Source organism: Globicephala melas, chromosome 3 (genome assembly GCF_963455315.2).
Source record: "Globicephala melas chromosome 3, mGloMel1.2, whole genome shotgun sequence".
In the NCBI taxonomy this organism is placed as follows: Eukaryota; Metazoa; Chordata; class Mammalia; order Artiodactyla; family Delphinidae; genus Globicephala; species Globicephala melas.
Genome location: NC_083316.1, coordinates 165774711 through 165799759, shown reverse-complemented (window position 1 = coordinate 165799759; position 25049 = coordinate 165774711). Strand labels below are relative to the sequence as shown.

Sequence of the window (25049 nt, the reverse complement as noted above, 5' to 3'; positions counted from 1 at the left end):
ATCTGCCCTTGTGTGCATGTATGTGTTTGTGAGTCATTACGTGGCCCCATGTACGTCCAGGGTGTGCACTCTGTGTGTATGTCCTCATGTCCATCCTGAGTGTCCGCGTGATGGCACGTGCTCATGTGTGACCATGTGCGCATGAGCACAGTGGTCTATGTTAGTATCTCCTTGCCTGCCCCCCTCTGGATGCATCTCTGCAGGTTCATGTTTCCAGGAGTCCAGGAGCCTGCTGTGCCTGTGTGTGTCTCTGGTGTCCTGTGGGGGGAGGGGGGCTCCTGCGTTCATGTATGAGGTGTCACACGTGCAGGTGCAGTGGTGTGCTAGTAAATGGCGAACAGCTGGCTCTCAAGCGGAGGACGCTGATTTGCCCATTTGCATGGTGTAAATACCCTCACCACGATCAACTTCAAAGCACCAATGTGATGTCACCAAATACAGAATTGCAAAGATACAGTCCAGTATGCAAAGGTATATCTTGATAGATAGATGATAGATCTATATAGATATATAGATATGGAATATTATATAACGCCTTTATATACTATTTCCATCAAGCAGTTTCAGTAGATATAAATAACCTCAACAGCATGAGTAAGACAACGTAATAAAGGCCATATATAACGAACCCACAGCCAACATCGTTCTCGATGGTGAAAAACTGAAACCATTTCCTCTGAGACCAGGACCAAGACAAGGCTGTCCACTCTCACCACTATTATTTAACATAGTTTTGGAAGTTTTAGCTACAACAGTCAGAGAGGAAAAAGAAATAAAAGGACTCCAAATCAGAAAAGAAGAAGTAAAGCTGTCACTGTTTGCAGATGACATGATGCTATACATAGAGAATCCTAAAGATGCTACCAGAAAACTACTAGAGCTAATCAGCGAATTTGGTAAAGTAGCAGGATACAAAATTAATGCACAGAAATCTCTTGCATTCCTATACACTAATGATGAAAAATCTGAAAGAGAAATTAAGGAAACACTCCCATTTACCATTGCAACAAAAAGAATAAAATACCTACGAATAAACCTACCTAAGGAGACAAAAGACATGTATGCAGAAAACTACGACACTGATGAAAGAAATTAAAGATGACGCAAACAGATGGAAAGATATACCATGTTCTTGGACTGGAAGAATCAACATTGTGAAAATGACTCTACTACCCAAAGCAATCTACAGATTCAATGCAATCCCTATCAAACTACCAATGGCATTTTTCACAGAACTAGAACCAAAAATTTCACAATTTGTATGGAAACACAAAAGACCCCGAATAGCAAAAGCAATCCTGAGGAAGAAAAACAGAGCTGGAGGAATCAGGCTCCTGGACTTCAGACTATACTACAAAGCTACAGTAATTAAGACAGTACGATACTGGCACAAAAACAGAACTATAGATCAATGGAACAGGATAGAAAGCCCAGAGATAAACCCACACGCAAATGGTCACCTTATTTTTCATAAAGGAGACAAGAATATACAGTGGAGAAAAGACAGCCTCTTCAATAAGTGGTGCTGGGAAAACTGGACAGCTACATGTAAAAGAATGACATTAGAACACTCCCTAACACCGTACACAAAAGTAAACTCAAAATGGATTAAAGACCTAAATGTAAGGCCAGACACTATAAAACTCTCAGAGGAAAACATAGGCAGAACACCCTATGACATCAGTCACAGCAAGATCCTTTTTTGACCCACCTCCTAGAGAAATGGAAATAAAAACAAAAATAAACAAATGGGACCTAATGAAATTTAAAAGCTTTTGCACAGCAGAGGAAAACATAAACAAGACGAAAAGACAACACTCAGAATGGGAGAAAATATTTGCAAATGAAGCAACTGACAGAGGATTAATCTCCAAAATATACAAGCAGCTCATGCAGTTCAATATCAAAGAAACAACCAACCCAATCCAAAAATGGGCAGATGACCTAGATAGACATTTCTCCAAAGAAGATATACAGACTGCCAACAAACACATGAAAGAATGCTCAACATCACTAATCATTAAAGAAATGCAAATCAAAGCTACAATGCGGTATCATCTCACACTGGTCCGAATGGCCATCATCAAAAATTCTAGAAACAATAAATGCTGGAGAGGGTGTGGAGAAAAGGGAACATTCTTGCACTGTTGGTGGGAATGTAAATTGATACAGCCACTATGGAGAACAGTATGCAGGTTCCTTAAAAAACTAAAAATAGAACTACCATATGACCCAGTAACCCCACTACTGGGAATATACCCTGAGAAAACCGTAATTCAAAAAGAGTCATGTACCACAATGTTCATTGCAGCTCTATTTACAATAGCCAGGACATGGAAGCAACCTAAGTGTCCATCGACAGATGAATGGATGAAGAAGATGTGGTACATATGTACAATGTAATATTACTCAGCCATAAAAAGAAACAAAATTGAGTTATTTGTAGTGAGGTGGATGGACCTAGAGTCTGTCATACAGAGTGAAGTAAGTCAGAAAGAGAAAAACAAATACCGTATGCTAACACATATATATGGAATCTAAGAAAAAATTTAAAAAAGGTCATGAAGAACCTAGGGGCGGGCTTCCCTGGTGGCGCAGTGGTTGAGAGTCCGCCTGCCGATGCAGGGGACACGGGTTCGTGCCGCGGTCTGGGAGGATCCCACATGCCACGGAGCGGCTGGGCTTGTAAGTCATGGCCGCGGAGCCTGCGCGTCTGGAGCCTGTGCTCCGCAACGGGAGAGGCCACAACAGTGAGAGGCCCGCGTACCAAAAAAAATAGAAGAACCTAGGGACAAGACAGGAAAAAGACACAGACCTACTAGAGCATGGACTTGAGGATATGGGGAGGGAGAAGGGTAAGCTGTGACAAAGTGAGAGGGTGGCATGGACATATATACACTACCAAACGTAAAATAGATAGCTAGTGGGAAGTAGCCGCATAGCACAGGGAGATCAGCTAGGTGGTTTGTGACCACCTAGAGGGGTGGGATAGGGAGGGTGGGAGGGAGGGAGGAGACATGGGCACATATGTATATGTATAACTGATTCACTTTGTTATAAAGCAGAAACTAACACACCATTGTAAAGCAATTATTCTCCAATAAAGATGTTTAAAAAAAAGAAGATGTGGTACATATATACAATGGAATATTACTCAGCCATGAAAAGAAACAAAACTGAGTTATCTGTAGTGAGGTGGATGGACCTAGAGTCTGTCGTACAGAGTGAAGTTAAGTCAGAAAGAGAAAAACAAGTACTGTATGCTAACACATATATATGGAATCTTAAAAAAAAAAAAAGTTCTGAAGAACCTAGGGGCAGGACAGGAATAAAGATGCAGATGTAAAGAATGGACTTGAGGACACAGGGAGGGGGAAGGGTAAGCTGGGATGAAGTGAGAGAGTGGCATGGCCATATAAACACTACGAGATAGCTAGTGGGAAGCAGCCGCATAGCACAGGGAGATCAGCTCCATGCTTTGTGACCACCTAGAGGGGTGGGATAGGGAGGGTGGGAGGGAGACGCAAGAGGGAGGGGATATGGGGATATATGTGTACATATAGCTGATCACTTTGTTATACAGCAGAAACTAACACACCACTGTAAAGCGATTATACTCCAATATAGATGTTTAAAAAAAGAGAGAGAGCATAAGTAAGAGAAAAATGTAGCAAAATAATTAGGAAGTGATGAGTTTTTATTTTATTGCAGTAAAACGGCGTGACACAAAATGTACCACTTTAACCATTTTGAAGTGTGCAGTTCAGTGGCATTAAGTACGAGGTGATGGATTTAGTGGTTATTACTTTTGTTCTGAACAGAATTTATTTAACCATAAATTCATATCATTAAATTTTTATGATGCCTGTCTTTAACAACTTGCTGGCAAAATTCCTAAACATTTAAGAACAGGCTCCTGTGAGCCAGGACAGCTGGCCCCGCATGTCCCGTCACAGGCTCCTTCTAGCCTCAGCATCCAGGTGTGTGTCCCCACGTGAGTGGTTCCCGGGCTCTCCATGACTATGTTGTGTGCGCCTATGCACCCACATGTCTCTGAGTGCAAAAGAGCCTAGGTGTGCCTTGCACGCACCCAGGTGTGTCTGCAGGCAGACCGCTCTGTCTGCACACCCCCATGTCTTCGAGACCCACGGTTATCTACGCACCTGCGAGTCTGGGGGCCCATGTCTCTCCAAGAGAATCCACTTGCCTGGGTACCCACTCCAGTGGCGTACGGGAGGCAAGTCTGAGCATCTCTTCGTAACCCCACACCAAACAACATCAGGTTGGCAGTTGAAATCAGCCACGATGGGAGTATTTACACCACAGGGATCTGCAAATGCTCACATCATGGCTCTTTTTGTGTGTGTGGTCAAGAGAGGTGGTTGGTAACCCTTTACCAACACACCATGGGGACCCATGTGCCCCATGTAACCTCGTGTGTGCCCACACGCCAGTGCCTGTTCATGGGTGTGCACGAGTGCCTGTGTCTCCGTGAATCCACATGACTGGTGTGTCCCCATGCATCTCTGTGTGTGTACCCACGTGCTCGGGTGAGGCCCCAGCACCCCGTACCTCTTCGGCAGTTGGTTCCGCAGGAAGTTGTCTGGGTGGGGGGAGGGTTCTGAGGCTCCCCCCCCCCGCCCCGTCCCCTACCCCAGCTCCTCGAGACACCTGCATGCACAGGTCTGGGCGAAAGAGGAGGGCTCCCTCTTCTAAAACCAGTCCTGTGCTGTACGCAGACCCTGGCCTCAGCCCCCGGCTGCGAGTGGAGGCGTCAGCCAGCCAGGCAAGCGGCGATTGTGGAAGAGGAAGTTAGGGCAGAGTTGGGTCACCCTGTGGTTTACCCTGGGCTCTGGCCCACAGATGCTCCCCCCCAGGCTCAAAGCCCAAGCCATGGGTCCTGGAGGATGCAGGAGCTCATAGCCAAGCTGGATACCCACAGCGGTGAGGGCAAGGCTCCATCTGGTGAGTGACCATCACTGGGGAGTGGGGGACAGGTGGACCAACGGGGGCAGAGCGGCAGTGGGGTCTGCGGGGGAGGCCTGAGGGGCCGCAGACAGACCATCCAGGATTTCTGTCCACCTTCCGGTCAGCCCGCTTCCCGAGTGGGCGGGGGGAGGCTGCTTGCCCTTCTGCAAAAGTCTGTGGTCGCAAGAACTTATACCTCAGGGGGGTGGGGTCCACGATGGGCAACAAAGCCAGACAGAAAGATGGAGCCCCTTGTAACCAAAGTCTGCACAGGGAACAAGGGACAGGGGCTGAATGGTGGTGGGGGGGGGGGGTTGGTGGATCAGGCTCCCCGTGGCAGAGTCGCCAGGGGCGCTTTGCTTCTTAAACGAGAGATTTGGCGTGAAGAGAGAGGTCCCAGACCTCCCTGAAACAGAATCCGAAGCGTGGCGCTGGGGAGTTTGACATTCAAAACAAATTCCCGCTTAAGACTGAGGTCTGAGAGCCAGTCCTGAGGAGAGCCTCACCCTGATCTTCCAAGGTCATCCAAGAAGGAGGACCCTCCCCCCGGGCAGCCCTCCTGGTTGGAGCCCTCCCGGTGGCCCACCGAGGGGAGTCTCACTCCCCCAGCTGCCAGGGGTGGGGCGAGGTGGAGTGGGGAAGGCTGTGGTTTCTGCAGGGCACACCCAGGCCTGCAGCTTCCTCCCTGCCCTGGGTGCCAACAAGGCCATCAGGTGGGTTTCAGGCACTCTGCGGTCAGGGAGGGTGGCCCGGGAACAGCCAGGAGAGGGTGAATTGGACTGGACGGCTGAGGCCAGGGACGATGGAGCTGGTGGGGTTAGCCTAGGGGGCACATCGGGGAAGGCCCTGAAGCCCGCACTCAGAGAGTGGACTGTCCACGGAGAATTCCACTGGCTGGGTCACCCGCGGTTCTAAGGAAAGGGTTTGACAACCAGTGACAGCCAAGGGAATGCCGTCCCTACTCCCAGCCCCCTTTGAGCTCCCTGGTCACCACCGCAAGGGAGTCCCTGTGGGAAGGCTTCCCGGCAGAGGCAGGCTTTTCACTGGACCTTGAAGCACCAGTGGAATGTCAACCGCAAACCCATCAGTGTATCTAGTCTGGGACATTCCCCGCATGCGCCCTGGCCCCCCAGCCCCCGACACAGCACTCAATACTGACTTAAACGGCAGAGGAACTCCATCACAAAATCGAATCTTTCTTTGCCTTTAACAGTGAATTCAAATCCTCCCTGGAGCTCCCCTTTTCCCATCAGTTATAGTCTGGGGCAGGTCTCTGACATGTAAGTTTCACATTCCAGGGAGGGGTGTTGGTCAGGACACCACTGTCACCACTCTGAGCTTCTGTTTGTTCCTCTGTAAAAGGGTCGTTGTAGACCTTGCATGTGAAATCATGGCACAGTGCCTGGCATGCAGTAGGTGCTCTGAAACATTGTCAGCCTCGCCTGTTCTCTCTTATTCTGTCTCTGTCCCCAAACCTGGCTTCCCTGAGCAATCCCTGCCCATGCCACAAGTGTGCAACCTCAGGAACTTTCTGTGCCACACCTAGAAAGAGGGACTAATGGTGGGTCTCAATCTCTATGAAGTATGTGGGGTAGACTTGTAAAAAACATGGCGACCATCTCCTTGGACTCTGCTTGAGGTGGGCTCTTCCTCAAGAGGGGTGGGCTTTTAGCATCCACAGAAGCATCGGAACACAGCAGTGAGGTTCATTTTAGAAGAGCCCTTGGGACCACACCCCCATGGAGAAGCAACTGGGTGGAAGGGGATATACTGGGGGTAGGGAGACCCTCTCAGGAGATGAAGGTGGCTGGACCAGGTCAGGGCAAGAAGGATACAGATGCAGGAGGAGGACCGGGGACAGGACTTGGGGACCATTTGGTGGCTCTCGATGGGGTTCAGGCTAAGAGGGAATCCAGGACAAGGTGCTGATTTCCACTCAAATGAGGGGATGGAGGTGATTTGAGAAGAGGCTGTGTTTAAGATGTTTGTTACTTACCCTCCTTGTGTCTCGGTTTCCTCATTTGGACAATGGGAGTGATGGAAGTGTCACTACTACCATCCCACCGTAGAGTGGCTGAGAAGACTAAACGAGCTATTGATGTAAAACTGTTGGACTGGAGCCTGGCACAACACAAGCTCTTGTTAAATGTTGGCTTGGGTTGCTGTTAGTTCATCCCTGGCCTTTAGACTGGCATGACCCCCACAGCTGGCCCCCTAGTTGGCACCCCCTCCCCATACCCATCCTCTTAGCCTGTCCCTACACCTGCCCACACGGACTCCAGGCCCACACACTCTTCCAGAATCTCTCCTCTCCACATCAAGAGGTGGAATCAAGGTGGAGTCCCTTGTGCCTGGACTTGGGCAGACCTTCATGGGTCCCTCAACTAATAAAGTCTAGCAGAAGCAATGTGAGATCATAAAGGACAAGGCCACTTATACCTGGCTATCTCTCTCTCTCTCTCTCTCTCTCTCTCTCTGTCTCTCTGTCTCTCTCTCCCCCCGCTTGGGAGCCCTGAGCCTCCAAGTGAGAAATCTGGCTTCCCTGAGGATGACATGCAGAAGAGACTATGAGAAAAGACCACAGAGAGACGAAAAGAGATGCCCATGGAACCCCAGCTCTTTGAGTTTTCCCAACTGTGTGAATAAAGATGCCTTAGCCCCATACAAATACAAAGTTAAAGAAATAGAAAAATAAGGGGCTTCTCTGGTGGCGCAGTGGTTGAGAGTCCGCCTGCCGATGCAGGGGACACGGGTTTGTGCCCCGGTCCGGGAGGATCCTGCATGCCGCGGAGCGGCTGGGCCCGTGAGCCATGGCCGCTGAGCCTGCGCGTCTGGAGCCTGTGCTCCGCAACGGGAGAGGCCGCAACAGTGAGAGGCCCGCGTACCGCAAAAAAAAAAAAAAAAAAAAAAGAAATAGAAAAATAATTTTTTTGTGATGAGAATGCTTAGGATTTACTCTCTTGACAGCTTCCATGTATAACATACAACAGTGTTCATTATATTTATCATGTTGTACGTTACATCCCTAGTAGTACTGATTTATCTTACAGCTGAAGTTTGTATCTTTTGACTGCCTTCATCCAATTGTTTAGCTCATGACTTGTTGGGTCAGCTGGGTGGTTCTTCTTGCCTCAGCCAATCTCTGCTGGGTTCATCAATGGATTCATGGGACGCTGTCCTGGAGGCTTCCCTGGAATCTGCCCTTTCTAGGGGTCAGGACACCGTTGTGTCAAGAGAGTACCCTTACCAAGGGTACCCTTACCAAGATGGCAGCCCCCATCAACAAGATGGTAAAAGACCTCACTAAAATGGTGGAGACTCTCACCAAGATGACAGATGCCCTCACCAATATGGAGGCTAACCTTGCCAAGATGGCAAATACTTCTATAAAGATAGAACACATTCTGGGACTTCCCTGGTGGTCTAGTGGTTAAGACTTCGCCTTCCGATGCAGGGGGGGTATGGGTTCTATTCCCTGGTCAGGAGCTGAGATCCCACATACCTCGTGGCCAAAAAGCCAAAAACATAGAACAGAAGCAATATTGTAGCAAATTCAATAAAGACTTTAAAAAAAAAAATGGTCCAGGGACTTCCCTGGTGGTGCAGTGGTTAACGGTCCACCTGCCAACGCAGAGGACACGGGTTTGATCCTTGGTCCAGGAAGATCCCACATGCCGCAGAGCAGCTAAGCCCGTGCGCCACAACTACTGAAGCCCACACACCTAGAGCCCGTGCTCCTCAACAAGAGAAGCCACTGCAATAAGAAGTGCGCGCACCACAACAAAGAGTAGCCCTCGCTCGCCGCAACTAGAGAAAGCCCGCACGCAGTAACGAAGACCCAAGGCGGTTAAAAATAAATAAAATAAATTTTAAAATAATAATAATAGGGCTTCCCTGGTGGCGCAGTGGTTGAGAGTCCGCCTGCCGATGCAGGGGACACGGGTTCGTGCCCCAGTCCGGGAAGATCCCACATGCCGCGGAGCGGCTGGGCCCGTGAGCCATGGCCGCTGAGCCTGCGCGTCCGGAGCCTGTGCTCCGCAACAGGAGAGGCCACAACAGTGAGAGGCCCACGTACCGCAAAAAAAAAAAAAAAGAAATAATAATAAAATTTTAAAAAATTAGAAAATTGTCCACATCAAAAAGAGAATCTTTAAGAAAAAAGATGGAACACATTCCATACCTTGCACCTCCATTCAAACTCTCCACCGGCTCTTTCTACTATTACCATCCAGGACCAGAAGACCACCCTTTGGCAGGCCAAGGGGCTATTTACAACTCACAGGAACTAGCGTCAGGTTAGAGGAGGCAATCCAAGTGGTAAATGCCATCAGAGCCTCCTTCTGGCACAGACACACAGTAAAATCAGAACACTTTAACCTGAGACATTCAAGGTCACTTGGCCCTCTGCCTCTAATGACTCCCACACATGCAAATCCACCCAGCCTTCCTCCCCTCCCCACAACATCACAATCAGCTCGACAGCTCAAGGTGGGAACCACGGGTTCCTAACCTAGTACTCGAGCAACACCATGGTCCACTCTGGCCCTGGTGAAATAAGAGAAATTGGGGGGTTAACCACAGTAGAAGTCACCTCCCACGTCTACTCACTACATAGTCAACCCTCCGTATCTACAGGTTCTGCACCTGTGGACTCAATTAACTGCGGATCACGTGCTATGTTTATGATCTGCAGTTGGTTGAATCCGTAGATGCGGAGGGCCAGCGATGGGACTTGAAGATCTGAGGATTTGGGTATTCACCGCAGGTCCTGGAACCAATCCCATGCAGGTACTGAGGGATGGCTATATATCAGAACTTTCCACTAAGTGGGTACCCTTGATACTGCCCGTGGAGAGGATACCTGGAAATATCTCTTCCCCGTGATGTTTTACACCAGACCAACCCATCCCTGTGCCACATTCTGCTGTACTTTTCACTGCAGTATCTGTATCTTCTGTGGGTCTGTTGCTATTGTCGGTTTTCTTCTGATTTTAGGTCACGAGATTCTATCTTCTGTTGTGCTTCAATCTTGATTGAATGCCTGATAATGTTTATGAAAGACTGTAGATATCATTGGTGGTTCTTCGTGGTGTTATTTCCCTCCAGAGAGGTTTTACTTTTTGCTTCTGGAAGGTAGTGAAAGTAAAGGCAGGTGACTTTAATCAGGGATGAAGCTGACTTGAACCTGGATTTTGGTCTGGGTGAAGGTTGGTCCATTTCTGGTCTCCCCTTGCTCCTAGGGTATAGTCTTTGGTGACCCCAGCTCTCTCCTCTTTGTGAGCCCTGACTTCCAATGTCTATTTCTCCAGCCCCAGAAGATTGCCAGAAGCTACACTCAGTTTCTCAGCCCCTTTCTGGTCTGCTTCACACTTAAGAACTGCATTTAGGGCTTCCCTGGTGGCGCAGTGGTTGGGAGTCCGCCTGCTCAATGCAGGGGACACGGGTTCATGCCCCGGTCCGGGAGGATCCCACGTGCCGCGGAGCGACTGGGCCCGTGAGCCATGGCCGCTGAGCCTGCGCGTCCGGAGCCTGTGCTCCGCAACGGGAGAGGCCACAGCGGTGAGAGGCCTGCGTACCACAAAAAAAAAAAAAAAGAACTGCATTTATATCAACGATTCGCTTGTAAGGGAAAAAAAAAAACACCCAGCATTGCATTATGTCTACCTCACCTCTCTAGGATTCTGACACCTCAAACCTTGGCTGCCAACGCCTTCAAATTGAGGGTGTTTTTTTTTTTCTTCTGCTTTTATCCAGATTTTTTAGCTGGATTTACCCTGGTGGAAAGGTGAATCTGCAGTAAGGTAGACTGCCATCGTTAGAAACAGGTATCCCTGTTGTATTTTTAACACAAGATTTTTAATCAAGCCTCCATTGCTAACTGTGCTTGACTCACTGTGTTTCTCTGTTCCTGAGCTCCTGGGTCCCTGTCTTTGTTGCCATCAGTTTGATGGAGGTCCCTCCTGGCTTCTCACTGCTTTTAATTTCCCTGAAGTTCTCATATCTGCTCTCCACCCAAAGGTCTGGAAGATCCAAGAGGCATCTGTAGTCTGTCCAGGGAAAAGTATGTGGTGGGAGATGAGGAATTAAACCCTGGAGCACAGCAGAGGAGGTGAGTTTTTAAATCTCCCTGAGCTGGTATCTGGATTTCTATGTATGTATGTGGCTGTTTGTGTATAATTGTGTGTGTGTGTGTGAACATATGTCTGACTATTTGCGTGTGTACGTTTGCCATTGTCTACATGCACTGGGAAGTGTATTGGATGGTGTTGGTGTATAGAGTGTGTGTTTTTATATCTTTTTGTGAGTGAAAGATCTGGAGGCCACCTACTCATAATAGGATGGCGGAAGTGATGAGAGAGGTGCAGATGGGGTCACCAAGGCCAGTGGGGAGACCATGAAGTGGCTAAGGACAGAGCCCTGGGAACACAGAGTTTAAAGGTCAGGCAGAGAAAGGAAGAGCAGCCGAGTCAGGAAGGGATACTGAGAAGGAGCAGACAGAAGAAGAAAAGGCATGAGAGGAATGGATTTCAAGAAGAAAGTGGTCATACTTGTGCAGTAAAGGGGAAACTGAAAAGTGCCCATTAGATTTAGCCCCAGAAAGAGCTAGAAGACTGGAGGGGATGGAAATAAGACTTCAGTGGGGCTTCCCTGGTGGCGCAGTGGTTGGGAGTCCGCCTGCCGATGCAGGGGATACGGGTTCGTGCCCCGGTCCGGGAAGATCCCACATGCCGCGGAGCGGCTGGGCCCGTGAGCCATGGCCGCTGAGCCTGCGCGCCCGGAGCCTGTGCTCCGCAACGGGAGAGACCACAACAGTGAGAGGCCCGCGTACCGCAAAAAAAAAAAAAAAAGACTTCAGTGGATGATGGAGTCGAGTAGGTATGTATAGGTAAAGACAGACTTGTGGCTAACCCTTTGAGAAGGGAGGGTGGAGGATGAGAGGTCACTGAAGAGAGAAGGGACAGCCAGGAATTTTTCAGGCATTAGTGAAAATGCAAGTAAGGAGGCTTCCACCACCAGGCGGCAGCACTTGTACAGACAGGCGCTGGCTGGCACCCACACAGATGCACACAGAGATAAAGACACAAAAGTAGACACAAAGAAACCCAGGCAGATACAAAAACCCCCACAAATACCGGATTCAGATCTCCCCAAGTCCCAGATGAGTCATGTAGACCCAACCCCACAGATACTGATGGGCATTCAGATACACACACACACACACACACACACACACACACGATCACAGAGATTTTTAAACTACGAGGATAATATTATTCAGCCATAAAAAAAGGAGGGGAATCTTGCCATCTGTAACAACATGGATAGACTTTGAGGGCATTATGCTAAGTGAAGTAAGTCAGACAGAGAAAGACAGATACTGTGTGATCTCATTTAGATGTGGAATCTAAAAGAAAACACCACCACCAGGGACTTCCCTGGTGGCACAGTGGTTAAGAATCCACCTGCCAATGCAGGGGACACGGGTTCGAGCCCTGATCTGGGAAGATCCCACATGCCACGGAGCAACCAAGCCCGTGGGCCACAACTACTGAGCCTGCACTCTAGAGCCCGCGAGCCACAACTACTGAGCCCATGCGCCACAACTACTGAAGCCCACGCACCTACAGCCCATGCTCCGCAACAAGAGAAGCCACCGCAATGAGAAGCCCATGCACCACAATGAAGAGTAGCCCCCGCTCACCGCTAGAGAAAGCCCGCACACAGCAACGAAGACCCAACACAGCCAAAAATAAATAAATAAACTAATTAATTAATTAAATTAAAAAAAAACACCACCACCAAACTCATAGAAAAAGAGATCAGATCTGTGGTTATCAGAGGCAGGGGGTGAGGGTGGGGGAATTGGATAAAGAGGGTCAAAATGTATCAACTTCTAGTTATAAGATAAATAAGTCCTGGGGATGTAACGTACAGCATAGTGACTATAGTTAACACTGCTGCATGGTGTGTTTGAAAGTCGCTAAGACAGTAAATCCTAAGAGTTCTCCTCAGAACAACAACAAGAAAACATTATTTTCTCTTTTTTTTTTTTTTTTTTTTTTGGTATCTGTATGAGATGATGGACGTTAACTCCACTTACTGTAGTAATCATTTCACCATATATGTAAGTCAAGTCATTATGCTGTACACCTTCATCTTATACGGTGCTGTATGTCAATTATATCGCAATGAAACCAGGAAAAAAAACCCTAAAACGCTTATATACACACACCCCCCATAGACAAGTTGACACTCAAGACTTGAAAACACACACACTGTGCTAACACACAAATACACTGTCAAAAGCACAGAGACAATGAAACACACACACACACAAACACTCAGACATTCACGCATACCCAGGTCCCCCTCAGGACCCAGTCTATACTTGTTTTCTGAGGAACCCTCACTGCACCCTTCAGCTCCTCCTGGGAATGTCTTGTCCAGCCAGGGTGAAAAGCCTATAAGGCAGGGGAGGTGGGGGTTAGTACTAAGGACTTGGCCTCCTCCAAGGCTGGAGTCCCTGGGGCCCCCCCTGCCCCAGCCCCAAGCTCCCATCAGCTGATGTATCTGGCAGCCCCTGCAGACAGGCTCCGCCCCTCTTGCTGGCAGCCCCGTCCTGGCAGATATTCCCAGCCGATCGCCTTCTTCATCCTGCTGTTCACTCACATGCTCGCGCACGGCCCCCATGGCTAGCTCAGCGCTCAACCACACCTGGCCGGCCCTCTCCAAGCTCTGGCTGAAGCGGTGGGCCTTCAAGAGAGGTAAGGGGGCAGGCAGTGAGCAGTGGGTACCGGCCACCCAGGCAGGGCTCCCTGGACAACCTGCCCAACCATCCCACCCCAAGCCTTTCCTCAGCCCAGGGGCACAGAGTCTGCCTGAACCAGCCCCAAATTTCATGATCTCTGGTTCCCTGGGACCCCAACAGAACATCACAGACTTGTGGGGTCCCTCTTGTCTCAAAGGAAACGTGTCCCCAGGCTCAGCCAGGATCTTGTCTTGGGAGGTAAATCTGTAGAAGGAGAATCCACCCTAGAACCGGGGTAGCCTGGTGGCTTCCTGGGGGCTCCTGACGCGAGTTGTTCCAGGATGGCTGCAGGACAGAGGTTCAGAGAGGCAGCAAAAGGAAGGAGGTTTGAGACTTCCAGAAATTCTGGTAGACACCTCCCTAGAACACACACACACACATACACACACACACACACACACACACACACATTGGCTGGTAGCCCCCGGGTCCCAGGACTTCAGTTTACTACGTGGCAGCTGGAGAGACCCTTGTATCATATCACCCTTGTATCATATCCCCCCCAGGACTTCAGTTTACTACGTGGCAGCTGGAGAGACCCTTGTATCATATCCCCCAAGGTCTGGGTGAATTGCTTTTGCAAAAAGGCATTTCTTAAATCTCGGCAGGAGTTTAGTCCTGGAAGATAGCCAGATGGTGTCCAAGGCCATGGGGCACGGGGGATAGTGTGATAGGAGCCCCCTGTACCCCCTGCATAAGCCGGGTACTTGTTCACGAATGAGTTTCCATGCAGGAGAGCAGTCAATAAGAAGATTCGTTAGCTTGTTCATTACGTACGCTCTGGTTGAGGACCTGTCGTGCGCCAGGCACTGTGCTGGAGGAGACTGGAATATCGAGAATCGAGAATCGGGGGGACCTGGAGGCTGGGGCTGGGGAGGGAGACGGTGGCGTGCGGACTGAGATGCAACGGAAGAGCAGTCGTAATGGTGGGAATTGCTGCCAGTTACTGAGCCCTTGTGAGGTTCAGCTCAGAACGGAGGAGTGATGATCTCAGGGTCACACGGCAAGTACATGCTGAGGGAGCCAGGATTTGAAACCAGGTGTGTCTCAAGGCTACCTCTGTGGTGTGTTCTGACCAGTGAACAAAGCTACCAGTGTGGGCAGCTGGAGGGCTTGGGGAGGGTTTTTTAATCCACCAGTGGATGGTAATGTTAGAGAATTAGGGTATCAGCCTCGGATCCCACCTGGGACCCAGATCCTTACGAAGGTCTACCCACTCTTGGCCGCCCAGCCCCCCCGTCTCCCTGCCCGGGAAGGTTGAAGCTGTGACTTATAGGCCGACAGGTTGGGGATGAGCTGTGGGAACCAGTGGGAACTCTTAAACCCTTTTATGGCTGATGCTGCAGGGGCTGCTGTGGGAAGAGGCTGCCTAGAACTTGAATACAGGCTGGGAGGTGGCTCCTTAGCGAGCAGCATGGGGGTGGGGCGCAGAGAGGGACTCCCTCACCGAGTCCTTCCATTCTCTCGCCTTTCTGTGCCCTTCTTAACCTCTGTAACTGGCTGCCTGGGCACCAGATGGAACCTCCTGGGAAAATAATGGAGTGGATTTGGAGAGGCAGACAAGACTATGGAAGGGAGGTTGGGACCTGCAGGAAGTTCCCTGGGGCAGAGCCCCACTGGCCCTTCCCCTCAGGTGCTCAATTACCCATTTCGGCCATACTTTTTCACTCATTCCCTGGTACATAATGAGTGTATATATAATGTGTGCGTTCTGTGTCTCAACTTGGTGTCCTTCTTGCCTGGCCTCTCTGCCACAATTCTGCCTCTTTCTATCTACGTTTCTCCCCTCTTCATCCCCTCAGAATACCAAGTAATGCATCACTGCCACTGGACACTGACACACCACTTATCCCAGCTATCCACCCATTCATCCATCCCTGCATGCACACATCCATCCATCCATTCGTCCATCTAACCATCTACTCGTCCATCCATCCAACCACCTACCCATTCATCCATCCCTGCATGCACACATCCATCCATCCATTCGTCCATCTAACCATCTACTCGTCCATCCATCCAACCACCTACCCATTCATCCATCCCTGCATGCACACATCCATCCATCCATTCGTCCATCTAACCATCTACTCGTCCATCCATCCAACCACCTACCCATTCATCCGTTCAACCAGACAGACAGTCAACTATCCATCCATGCATCCACGTATCCATGCATCCATCCATCCACCCATCCATCCGTCTAACCACCCAACTATTCATCCATCTAAGTATCTACTCATCCATCCATCTAACCACCCATCCATCCATTTATTTAACCATCCATTCATCCAACCACCCAGCCAGACAACGTTCCCTTCAGCCAGGCAGCCAGCTAGCCAACTATCCAACCACTCGTCCATCTATTCAACAATTCATTCATTCATCCATACCACCGTCCACGCTTCCCTCCAACCATATATTCACCCATCTATCCGTTCATCTGCTCACCACAGGATAGCTCTGTGGTTGTGAGCTCTTGCTTTGGAGCAAGAAATACTTGGGTTCACATCCCAACTCTGACTCTTGCCAGTCCAGTACGACCTTGGATGAGTCAGTACATCTCTCTGAGCCAGTTTCCCCTTCCATAATGTGGGAACTCAGAGGGTTGTTGTGAGGATAGAAGAATGCAAAGAACACGACAGGCTTAGCACAAGGCAAGGCATATTGGAACTGATCCACACATGTAAGATGTTACCACTTGGGACTTGGGGGTGTAAAAGTGTGTTGGATACAGAACTTGCCTCACGATCTGGAGCGGGGGACAGCAAACCGTTTCTGTAAAAGGCCAGAGAGTAAGTGTCTTCAGATTTGCAGGTCATATGGTCTCTGATACAACTACTGAACTCCGCAGTTGTAGCATGAAAGCAGTCAGACAATACGGACACGAATGGGTGTGGCCGTGTGCTACTAAAACTTTATTTACAAAATCAGGTGTTGAGTCAGATTTGGCCTGGGAAACTCCTGGTCTAGAAGCGAACAAGTAAGCCAGTTAAAGTACAACAGGGAGTAGAAAAGGGGTGCAGACGAATCCAAAGTCCTCTGGCTAAGACGGTCTGCAGAGGATCAGAGAAAAAGTCCTCGGCTGCCAAGGCAGGAAGAGTGGAAAAGGGTGGTGGGAACAGCACAGGGGCACACAGGAGAATACTGAGTTAGGGGCTCAGGTGTGCGTGGGGAGGTGAGAGGGTAGACTGAAAAGGGCTCGAATGTCATTCTAAGGGGAGTCCAGGGGTAAGGACCAGAGGAAGGGGGGTGACTCTCTGAAATGTCATGCCAAGAAGACATACCAGCTACTGCAACAGAAGAAGCCAATTGTGGTTGGCTATTGTTTGTGCAGGAAAATCCCAACAAGAGTTGTGGTTGTGTAGGAAGAGCTATAATGGAGGCTGACATTAAGATAGTAGCAGAGGCAAAAAGAAAAGAGGATGGAGTAGAGAAATGTCGGGGAGGTGAAATTGACAGGGCTTGGTGTCCTGAGGGGTAGTAAGGAGGCAAGGCTCATCTCCAGGTCTCTGGCAGGGTCACTGGGAAGACTGGGAAGACACTGATATGGGGACACAGAAGGAGGAAGGAAAACAAAGAGTTTGGCCTTGACAGCTTGAGATTGGAGCGCGGGTGGGAGGGTTGGGGTTCAGATTGTGGCTCTAGGATGGGAACTCAGTCTATGACACCAGGATCAGGGCTCAGTCCATGACACCAGGATCAGGAGTCAATCCATGACACCAGGATCAGGGCTCAGTCTATGACACCAGGATCAGGGCTCAGTCCATGACACCAGGATCAGGGCTCAGTCCATGACACCAGGATCAGGGCTCAGTCTATGACACCAGGATCAGGGCTCAGTCCATGACACCAGGATCAGGAGTCAATCCATGACACCAGGATCAGGGCTCAGTCCATGACACCAGGATCAGGGCTCAGTCCATGACACCAGGATCAGGACTCAGTCCATGACACCAGGATCAGGGCTCAGTCCATGACACCAGGATCAGGGCTCAGTCCATGACACCAGGATCAGGGCTCAGTCCATGACACCAGGATCAGGGCTCAGTCTATGACACCAGGATCAGGGCTTAGTCCATGACACCAGGATCAGGAGTCAGTACATGACACTAAAGTCAGGGCTCCGTCCGTGACATCAGGTTGAGGTTCAGTCTATGACACTGGGGTAGGGGCTCAGTCTGTGACACAAAGTTTGAGGCTCAACGTGTGACACTGAGATCAGAATGGAGCCTGTCATCAGGGTCAAGCCCGGCCTGTTCCTGGGTCAGAAGCTTCCATGCAAAGAATAAACTCAGGCCTGGACTCTCACCTTTAACCTTTGGATCCCAGACTCTGAGGGTCACAGATGCAAGGCATAAGGTTCTGCCTCTGGCCTCTACAGGCTGCAGGAGGCCTCAGGCCTCTGTGAGGTCCCTGCCCAGGGAAGCAGACAGACCCTTCATCCTCTCCTGAGGCCCCCTGGGGCCTCGGCTGAGGGACGGGATGGCTCCTCCAGGCGGCTTCCCCTCCCCTTCTAAGCTCCCATCAGCCTCCAGGACCCAACCCCGCATCTGGCTTTTCTCGTCCTTCACAGCCCGCTTGTCGTGTCCTATATTTCCCTGAGTCATAGAAGCTGCCTCACGGGAGATGCAAGGTTGAATGAGGGCAGCGGAACAGAGGCCCTCAACCAGGTTGGGAGAGTAGCTGGGAAAGTAGTGATGGTTTCTAGAATATTCGCAGTGATGGGAATTCCCTGGCGGTTCGGTGGTTAGGACTTGGTGCTTTCGCTTTCACTGCCAGGTCCGGGTTCCATCCCTGATCAGGGAACTGAGATCCCACAAGCCATGTGTCGTGCAACCACCACCACAATCCATTTTAGAACATTTCCATCACCCCCAAAAGAAATCTGTATCCTTTAGTCATAGCCCAGAGTTTCCCATTTCTCCCCAGCCTTAGACAATCACTCATCTATTTTCTGTCTCTGTGGATTTACCTGTTCTGAACATTTCATATAAATGGAATCACATAGCATGTGGCTGACTTCTGTGATGTCACATCACGTCTTTAAGGTTCGTTCATGGTGTAGCAGGTGTCAGAACGCCATTCCTTCTTTTTTTTTTTTTTTTTTTTTTTTGCTGTGTCGTGCGGCTTGTGGGATCTTAGTTCCCCATCCAGGGATTGAACCCCAGGCCTTTGGCAGTGAAAGCGCAAGTCCTAACCACTGGACAGCCAGGGAACTCCCAGAACTCCATTCCTTATTATGAGTGAATAATATTCCACTGTATGGATGGACCACATTTTGTGTATCCATTCATCTGTTTATGGACATTTGGGTTGTTTCCACCTTTTGGTTATTGAGAATAATACTGCCATGAACTGTCATGTACAAGTTTTTGGGTGGATCTATGTTTTCCATTCTCTTGGGTATGGGTATCTCTTGGGTATGGGTATCTATGTTTTCCATTCTCTAGGAGTGGAATGGCTGGGTCGTATGGCAACTCTATGCTTAATTTTTTGAAGAATTGCCAAGATGTTTTCCAGACTCCTTGAGTCTTTTATGCCCATGTGATACCTTTTCATTCATCTGTTTATGAAATGTGTTTATTTCTGCCTTGGCTATTTTCTGCTGTTCTTGCTACCTTCCAAAAGCCCCAGCAATTTTGCATTCACAATTTTGTATTCGATGTCTTAAAGAAGGCTCCCCAAATTATACACCTGTCAGCACCCCCAAAACTTGGGACAGTGTTTGTATTTACACAGCTGGGAGGAGAAGGAACAGAAGTGGGTACAGACAGCTCACCCCATGTTGTGATAGAAAAGGACAGCCTCACCCCTTCCCCTCTGCCAGCTGCAATGGTCATAGGCAGAGTGGCCACAAAATAGATCACCCCACCTGTACCCTTTGGAGGGTGACAGTGGGCTACTGGTAATCATTACTTGACTTGGTAGCATAAACTAGGACTGTCCCCAGCGAGCTGAGACATGGGGTCCCCCAGCCACAGGGGACCCAAGCTAAGGAATGGATGAGGACCTAACTGCCACTGTCCAAAGGCATCGCCATCCCTCTCCCCACCCCCACCTTGGCCCTTCCTGAAGCTGCTATCGCTCTTACCGCAAACGTGCTGTTCAAACCTCCATTGGATTCCTCGCCTCCACCTTCACCCACATCCTCCAGCTTCACCTCCAGGCACTCTCCCCTCAGCTCCCTGGTTGCAGCAGGACCCAGGATGTTTTTGCAGGGGGTGTGGAGGAGCGAAGGGAGTCCAGATGCCAAGGCAACGCAGTGCAGTGCAGTACAACACAGTGCAGTGCAATGCAGTGCACAGGAGAGAGGCACCGTAGATGGGGGGGGCGGGCGTGGACGAAGGTTTCTGGAGCGAATAGGATGAGGTCTTTAGGCAGGCGGCCCTACAACAGGAATGGGGGGCTCTTAGGCAGTGGGTCCTGCAGCGGCAGGGACAAGGCACAGGAGGAAGATCCTGGTGGACACCAGTGGCTGGACCAAGACATTTGACCTTCTTCCTGCAGGCGGTGGGTAACCTCCGTGGGGATTCGGATACGCAGGGGTGACGCGCTCTAGCTGCAGTGTAAGGGGTAGGGGGAGAGAGTCGGGGGTGCCTGTTTCTCCCACGGCAAAAGGCTCCATCCAACACCCAAGATCAAGCCAGGGCACCCTCCTGACCTGGAGGGAAGGAAGGTGACCAAGCACCCCAGGATCGGGCCCTGAAAGGTGGGTACCATCACACCCACCTTCCAGGTGAGGAAACTGAGGTGCAGAGAGGTGACTTCCCCAAAGGTGTGCAGCCATCAGGGGCAGGTCCAGGCAAGGACACAGTCTAGTTGACCCCAAACTCCTTGTTTTCTCCTCTATACCATGCCACCCAGGGGTCCCTGGAACTCAAAGTACAATATAGGGACAGAGACAGCCTGAAGTTCTACCATTAGAGACCCTCTAAAGGTGGGCACTGGGTACTTGCATTTGGTCTTAGGGACCCATGCTAGCAAATGAGGGCTTCTTGCTAGAGCAGGCATGACAAATCGATTTCATCTCATGAGCTAACTCAGATCAGCTGGAGACGGCTTCCCAACATGATGCAGCGGGAAGCGTTCCGAGGGGACCATGGCTCAGGAAGAAAGAGCCCTGGGATTGAATAGAAATGTCTGTCCCAGGCTCAGCATGAGTGGTGTCGTGTATGTTGGCTTAAAAAGGGAACTCCTTGGCGGTCCAGTGGTTAGGACTCACTCTTTCACTGCCGAGGGCCTGGATTCGATCCCCGGTCAGGGAACTAAGAGCCCACAAGCCACAGGGTGTGGCCAAAAAAAAAAAAAAAAAAGATCATGGGGACCCTCCTCCCCTGCCACCCCATTTTACAGATGAGAAAACTGAGGCCCAGATGCAGCACTCAGGCCCTGACTCTTCAGGCCTCCCACTCGGCCGTGACACCTTGTCCCTCCTTTCCCCACAGGCTCTGAGCCCAAGCCCTATGTCCAGCCCTTTGACTCTGGAGCTGCAGACTCAGCCACGAAGAGCAGCGGTGGACCCTGGAGGCCTGAGGACCCAGACTTCCCCGCCATGGAGGATGAGCAGGCATGTGTCTGACTGCTGAGACGGGCAGAAGCTGATGACGCCTGCAGCAGCAAGTACACACTTGTAGCACCTGCAGGAACACTGTGTGCATAATTCCAGGGAACTCTCCTCAAAACATGGCAGAGTAGTTATTATCCCATTCTACAGAGGAGGAAATGAATGCTTTCTGGAACAAGAAGAGGGAGGGTGGGATGAGTAGAGGGGAGGGTTGATGGATGGATGGAAGGAAGGAAGGATTGACAAAAGAGATGGATGGATGGATGGATGGATGAAAGAATGGAGGGAAGGGAGGGAGGGAGGAGGGAAGGGTGGCTAGATGGGTGCATGGGTGGGTAGAACAATCAATGAAAAAGGAAGAAAAAGCTCCCATGGGCACCTCTGAGCTAGAAGAGCCCTGCAGAGTGGTCCTAAATCAGGCTGAGATGGCCAAGCCGTTACGTCCCCACATCAATCAGTCGTGGCCTGTGGACTGCCCAGGAAGGGATGTATGTGACTTCCCAGAAGGAGACTGACAGCTGACAGCCATCTGCTGGCAGCCCTCCTCCAGCATCTGGGGCAGCCCATTCTCACTGAAGGGGGGGGGGGTCTGGGTGGCATTTTATAACACCCACCACACTAAGGAAGGAGGGTCCATTACAGTCAAACCATATGTAGGAAATTCTGTGTATCTGCCTATCATTTTACGGAGGAGCATACTGGGGTCCAAGCAGGAAAAGAATTGGCCTAGGTGTCAGGGAGAATTCAGGGTAAATGAAGACAAGACCAGGACTTAAGTTCAGCTCTGGACCTTCCAGGGCTCTGGACCTCTTGGAATGGGAACCCTGGGCTGCAGGCAATGGGGCAGATAGGATGGCAATGGAGGAAGCGTGTACCTGGAGAAGCAGGGAGCCCTGGGTATATACGGGGAGGCTCTACCCCACCACCACCAAATATGCCCCGCCATCCACATCCTTGTCCTTATCTAGTTGGTCACCAGAGCTGGAAGCAGCAGAAGGCAACATCCTTGCCCTTCCTTCTCCAAGCCCTGTGAACACTACATCTGTACAACCCTCAATTCTGTCCATGTCTCTCCTTCCTTCTCCACTGCCCTGGTGGAGGCCACTGTAATCGCTCACCCAGGTGATTTGCACAAGTGTCTTCACTGCTCCAACAGCCCTGCCCCTGTCCAAGCCTATCTGGGCTCTGCATCTTGCATAATCTTTCTGAAGGCAAATCACAGCCCCCTGGCCTCCATACCACCATTGTTTGGAACTTAGAGATTAAATCCTTCCTTGGCCTACCAGGCCTGCTGATCCAACCCCATTCCCTCCCCCACACAAACCCCTTCAGCCATAAGGAAATCTTGCCAGTTTGCGGGGGAAGCACCATGAGCTCTCAAGCCAGCAGGCTTCTGAACATCCTGTTCTCTTAATGCCTGGAATGCCCTCACCCAGAGCCTCTACCTAGCTAATTCCTACTCATTCCTCAGGGCTTCCCTCACTGTCACTTCCTCCAGGAAACCCTCCCTGATTTCTTCCTTCCTTCCTTTCTTTCTTCCCCTCTTCTTCCTTTCTTTCTTTCTTTCCTTCTTTCTGTCTTTTTGCTTTTAAAACATTCAGTAGGACTTTTCATTGAAAAAGATATATATACTGATAAGATGTAAATTATTTTAAAATATATGCAACTTGACCTATATAGCCAGCTCAAGAAATCATTTACATGTCACATAGACACTATTTTATGTGGTTGGAAGTAGGGTTTGGGGGTTTTATTTTGTTACGGAAACTGTCTGAAGATGGTCTAACCTGTCCTAGTTGAGTTGTCCTTCGTAGATTTTGCACACCAATGATTACCCCAGGGTTTGTCCCTTTTTAAAAAAGGAATTTTCTATATGATCTGGCTTAGACTAAATCTTATTTTTCAAACTTAAAAAAATTAAGTTTAAAATAATAATAACAAAAAAGGGATTTTCTAAGGATAACTCCAAACCAGAATTCCTGTCCCTTCAAACAGGGTCAGCTGGCCCCCCTTCAGTTCTTTTCCAGCCCATTTTCTAGAACATTCACTCATCCTTGATTATAATCGCTGGATTTAGTTGTCAGTCTACTCGAATTAGCTCCATCTGGCAGGGTCATCAATTTGCCCAGAGGAAGGGCCCTGACTCCTGAAGTATAAAAACAATAACCATGGTTGCAACAACCAATATCTACTTCCATTGATCGAGGGCTTGCAATGTGTAAGCATCATCTCATTCTACCTGCCCAGCAATCCTACAAGAAGGCAGCATCACGCCCATTTTAGAGATGAGAAGACTGAGGCCCAGAGAGGGTTAGAAACTTGCCTGAGTTCACACTGAGCTAATAAAAGACACGCGAGGGATGCAAACCTTGACTAAGGCCTTTCTATCATTCCAGCCATCCGAAAACTGTCTGTCCCTGTCATTTATTTGCTCTTTTGTTTGAAATCAATTCCCTTTTTACACGATGAAATGGAACCAGAGAAATGATACGCTTGAAGTTGCTTTGGTGTGCTATTTTTTCTTAATATACAAGGAGATAAATAACTATTTACATTTTTAAAAAACGTGGACCCATGTACTATCTCAATCTGCACGCAGCAAGCCCTTTGGTAGAGTGGGATTCCTGGGACATCTCGTCTCTGGGTCTGCCATTGAGGGGGGACCCATCCCTCAAGGTTCCCCAGGGTTCCGGGAGCAGGAACCTGGATTTACTGTATCCTCTCTGGGGCATCAGGGCCAGCATACAAATGTTTAGGGAGATGCCTCAGTGGGCCGGCTCCCATTTCTGACCCAGGAAATGTTGGAAGAAAGATACAAGTTCCCCAGCAAAGGACAAAACCCCCTCCCTCCCCCCTCCATCTCTGTACCTGCCACAGCTGCCCACCATCCCCTTCCACCCAAAGCTCTGGCGGGGTTCCCACTTCTGCCTCCTGTGAGGGAGGCCAGATAGGAGAGGGAGTGGGGAGGGCCCGGCCCAGGCCAAGAGGCTGTCCTGATGTATTTATATTTATAGGAGGATGAAAACCAGAGAGGCAAGGAAACTTTTGGGGCCGTGGCAGAGGAGACAGGAGTAGGCAGAGGTTACCAAGGCACCAGGGATGGGATTGGAGTGATCTCGGGAAGGCTGCCGCTGAAGTCATAGGAGAACCAGGGGAACCTGGACCAGCCAGGGCCAGAGGTGTGGGCTTTTTGGACGGAGACTGAAGAAGAGGGACCCTGGTATATGAAAGATACAGGGAGGAAGCAGCAGGCAGAGAAGAAGCAGCCAGGGAGGTTGGGGGGAGAAAGATCAGTGGGTGCAGGTACTTCCCTGGCAGTCCAGTGGTTAAGACTCTGCACTTCCATTGCAGGGGACATGGGTTCGATCCCTGGTCGGGGAACTAAGATCCCACATGCCACGCAGTGCAGCCCCCCACTATGGCCGGCGTTCAAAAAGCCAATCAGAGAATTGCCGTATGATCCAGCAACCCCACTTCTGCAGATCTACCCAAAAGAGGTGAAAGCAGGGACTCAGACAGACATTGTACATCCCATATTCATAGCAGCATAATCTACAAGAACCAAAAGGTGGAAGCAACCCAAATGTCCATCAAAGACTGAATGGAGAAACAAAATGTAGTTTTGTTTATAGCCATACAATATGGTCCATCCATACAATGGAACGTTAGCCTTTCAAAGGAAGGAAATTCTGACCCATGCTAAAA

At 49.8% G+C, this 25049-nt stretch overlaps 1 long non-coding RNA gene across 1 annotated transcript; it reads left to right on the top strand.

The window, feature by feature from the left end:
- Positions 1-4900: 4900 nt before the first annotated feature.
- Positions 4901-24918, top strand: LOC138842633 (uncharacterized). Its single transcript, XR_011377358.1, has 4 exons — positions 4901-4965; positions 10987-11077; positions 21226-21347; positions 24696-24918. It is a non-coding gene; the product is annotated as an uncharacterized lncRNA (long non-coding RNA).
- Positions 24919-25049: the final 131 nt, after the last annotated feature.